The 4653-nt window shown below is 40.4% G+C and overlaps 1 pseudogene; it reads left to right on the forward strand.

Moving 5' to 3' along the window:
- The first annotated feature begins 441 nt into the window (after positions 1-441).
- On the forward strand, positions 442-4209 carry LOC148136430 (putative G protein-coupled receptor 139; annotated as a pseudogene).
- The last annotated feature ends 444 nt before the right edge of the window (positions 4210-4653 follow it).

Raw genomic sequence — 4653 nt, forward strand, 5'->3', positions numbered from 1 at the left:
GAGTGTTTAAGATACTAGGATCGACATTCGCCCAGAATCCTGATCATCCTGACTAAACAATGACTCGGTCTGAGAATTTGGTCGCTTTTGCCTTGGAAAACACACATTTCTGAGCGCAGCGAGCTGGGAAAATAACTCCAATCTCAGAGAAATTACCGTTTATTTATGTTTCCTTTTCTTAAAATGTAAATGAAAAAGCGATTGGTTCATTCTGTGAAATGTGAATGGATCACCCGAGGGCATTGTCAGAGACCATGGACAGTAAATGATTCTATCAAAACATGAAACAGCTGGAAAGCATCAGGTGCCGTATTGTGTTTGTTGCAATGAATTTAATTAAGATAGGAAAAACATAATTATCTCTCTAGTGGCTGCCATTACATATATGTAGATGCCAAGTTCTCAGCAAATTTCAACGTGTGCTCAAAACTACAGATCAAAATGCACGGAATACCCGCAGGTCTGGCATTTGGTATTTACTACCCTATCATTGCAGCAATCGGTATTCCAGGTAACATTGTACTTACTTGTTAAGGAATCTAGTTACTCAGAACGGATAGATATTGTTTCTTCCTGCTAATGGGATGAAGCTGACCCATTCAACGATATAATGTATCTCTCCTTTATCTTTTGTATCTTCTCCTCCACAGCATCATAACATTTATTTCACATTAATGGTACTACATCAGTTTACTGCTAAATGTTGGCCATTTACTGACTTCATGTTGAGGTATGAATTTTGTAGTTTATCACTTTCCCGTTGCAATTTAATCAAATTCCCCGGAGAGACTCGAGGGATTGCTTTCACGGTGTCACTTTTAATGAGACACCATCTTCCTCTGACAGGATGGTGAATGAATTAGAGTTGAACTTTTAATTTGTGGATATTCCATTTCTCTGCTGCCCTTCTCCTTCTGGATGTTATGGGTCGGAAAGAAGACTGGTTGGTGATGGGGGTGTATAGAGATGAGCTGAATATTTGCGGATATGGTTCGAATGAAACAAGCAGCATTTTACTGGGTGATGTCAAATTTCTTGAGGGTTTCTGGAGCTGAATTTCGGTGCATGAAGTGTGTTGGATTACAGTCCAGCGTGTGCTATCGACATTGTGAACGTGGGTGGGAGCTGTTGCCGTGAGCTGCTTACTGTCGGGTTCCAAGTCTTTGCCTTTCCTTAGTCTTAGTCATTCTAGTTACATGATGAGTCTCATGAACTATTTTGTGAATTATAAATTGCAGCATGTTATTGATGGGAAATGCAGCGATGCTGATGGATTGAATGTCAAGGCGTCACTGTCATATTGTTGGAGATACTCATTGCTTGACACTTCTGTGGCCTTTTTATTTGCAGTTGTTAGTTATCTTGCACCTGGACATTGTCCACTCTTGCTTCATGTGTACACGACCTTCTGATGGCAGAATTCACTACTTCTGAACTGATGGTGGAGAGAACGTGACAGGTGAAAGAACCAAACTGCAGACAGTTTGACCTTGGACACTTCCCTCAGGGATGCATTTGTTTTTGTTTTACAGGACAGCCCTGAACGATATGTCACAAATCTTCAATAAAAACATCGTTTTATTTTTTCCTCCGAGATATGTCTTCAACCAGCAGAAAATTTCCTCCCCGAATTTCGATTGACACTAGTTTTCCCATAGCTAATTGTCACTGCACTCAGTCAATATGGCCTCTATGTCACGGATAGTCAGTGGTGTTGCATCTTAGGAGGCACGGGAATGCTGACAGATGTATGAGAAACGGGGCTGAAAATGTGTGGCTGGAAAAGCGCAACAGGTCAGGCAGCATCCAAGGAGCAGGAGAATCGACGTTTCGGACATGAGCCCTTCTTTAGGAATCATACGTCGATTCTCCTGCTCCTTGGAGGCTGCCTGACCTGCTGCGTTTTTCCAGCAACACATTTTCAGCTCTGATCTCCAGCATCTGCAGTCCTCACTTTCTCCTCAAAGATGTATAAGAAATGCAAGGAAATCACTCTTTTGCAGAAAATTATATTTTTTCGATGATATAACGAACAGTGTCTCTCCTGTCAATTTTAAATACTTTTTATTTCATCTCAGTTCTCTACTGCTACATTCTATGTAGATGTTGACACCGAATTTAACTCTGATGAGTACAGGGTTTCACTTCTGTTCTGAAGATCTGGAATTCTATAAGACTATTGTGATCATCACGATTTCCCATGCATTAAATATTACCAAATAATATTGCCGTTTCTCGCATCTGATTTCGGTGGATCTCTCTGTCATATGTATACAATGACAAATTTGATAATTTATGACAATAACACTGAAGACCAGGATGCACTGCTACCTTGAAAGAATGTTTCTCCAAAGGAATTTATTTTCTGCCTTTTCCAGTGTTTTAAGTCAACAGGGAATATGCCAGATGATTATCGAGTTCAAATGTAGCTGTGTAGCGTTCACATTTCCCCCATAAATCAAACAAGAGCCCATGGCCCTTTCAGGTCCCTGTGTTTGAGAAGATTTTGGAGAAAAGATGACTGCTAAGGCTTAAAGAATGTTTTCACACAAATGTACACTAGTTTGATCTTCAGTGAGTTGTCGTCCACCTTCTTGTGAATTTCCATGCTTTCATATGTTTTGTTTTTGCTGGCTTCAAGACTATCTGTATTTCTTCACCTGTGATTTTTTTTCATGGATTTATACAATAAACTGTCGGTTTCTATTTGTTTTGATTTTGTTTTTACTTTTTGCAAGATCATTTTACAATGCTAAACAATTAAAATGCCTAATATATTTCCTAATGTGGGCGGCACGGTGGCACAGTGGTTAGCACTGCTGCCTCACAGCGCCTGAGACCCGGGTTCAATTCCCGCCTCAGGCGACTGACTGTGTGGAGTTTGCACGTTCTCCCCGTGTCTGCGTGGGTTTCCTCCGGGTGCTCCGGTTTCCTCCCACAGTCCAAAAGATGTGCAGGGTCAGGTGAATTGGCCATGCTAAATTGCCCGTAGTGTTAGGTAAGGGGTAAATGTAGGGGTATGGATGGGTTTCGCTTCGGCGGGTCGGTGTGGACTTGTTGGGCCGAAGGGCCTGTTTCTACACTGTAATGTAATCTAATCTAATCTAATTTTATCGTGAGGACACTTCGAGAGCAAAACTATTGCCACAAATTAAGGCATAATTTTACATTAGGACTATGCCTCAAATATGACAATTTCACCAATGACTCACTTATGACAAAATCAAACAATTGTTTTTCTCGACCTCATTGTGCCCCGAAATGCAATATTTGAGTCTCTTTCTCTGTCTCTCGATTCCAGCTAACCTGGCAGTGATTGTGATTCTGTCTCGAAGAAGATGTGGTCTTTCTGGATGTATAATTTATTACCTGATATCTATGGCAGTCGCGGATCTCCTGGTCATGGTGACGGCTGTAATATTAAACAGGATTGCTGGTATTTATTTCACATTCAGTTTCTTGTCCATCACACCCATATGCAGTCTTCGGAATGCTTTAAATTTTGCTGCCATTGACAGTTCTTCTTGGTGAACAGTGGCATTCACCTTTGATAGATTTGTTGCTATTTCTTACCAGAAGCTCAAAATAAAATACTGCACGGAGGTGAACGCAGCGTGGGTGATTGGAATCGTATGCTCATTGATCTGCGTGAAAAATAGCTTCTGGTATTTTGTATACGAACCTATGTACATAATTGACAATATACCCTGGTTCTGCAACATGAAAGCTATATTTTATTCGTCATTTGCATGGACGGCATATGACTGGATCCGCTCCATCATAAACCCTTGCCTTCCATTCATTCTGATTTTACTGCTCAACGCTATGACCATCAGACACATTCTCGCAGCGAACCGAGCTCGCAGGAGACTTCGAGCCCAGAGTAAAGGAGAGAATTGGACTGACTTCGAGGTAGAGAAGCGGAAAAAGTCCATCATTTTACTCTTTGCTATCTCGGGCAGTTTTCTGCTGTTTTATTCAGCATTTTTTGTAACTGTCCTTTATATCCGAATTGCAAATGTTACTTATGCCTCAGGTTCTATTTTCAGTGGATCATCATTTATACTCCAAGAAAACGCAATAACTCTGCCGTCTCTGAGCTCCTGCATCAACCCTTTCATTTATGCTGGAACACAGGGTAAATTCAGAGATGAGTTAAAGGGTGGGCTCAAATATCCACTTTTTATTTTGTTCAAATCGTTAAAATGAGCAAATAGGAATATCTGACATGAACAGTAAATTAAATTTCAAAATTGATTATATTTGTTCGCATATACATATTCCACTGCCTTGCCTTACTACTTTTTGCTTCCCTACTTCATATGTAAATATATTATGTGTATGAAACATTGCATTCCCGCACAATTTCCTATCTCACGTCCTCGCTAGTTAACTTCCAGTTCGCTTGTCGCCTTTTGTTTAGGCATGTGCACATACTAGAAGTGAAATTTCTTCAGTTGATTATTGCGCTGAAATCACCATTTAATAAGTCAGGTGATCAGACATTGTAGACTATTGCATATATGAGCAGAAAAAGGCCATTGGGTCCATAGAGTCTGCTCCATAATTCAATCCTGTCTGATATTTTTCTGAACACCATTCTACTGCCTCCTCCAAAAATCATTGATCACCTTACGAATTTTAAAAAACGAT

Source organism: Chiloscyllium plagiosum, unplaced genomic scaffold (assembly GCF_037043375.1).
Source record: "Chiloscyllium plagiosum isolate Xiang-an unplaced genomic scaffold, Cpla_swu_hap1 HiC_scaffold_45, whole genome shotgun sequence".
Classification (NCBI taxonomy): Eukaryota; Metazoa; Chordata; class Chondrichthyes; order Orectolobiformes; family Hemiscylliidae; genus Chiloscyllium; species Chiloscyllium plagiosum.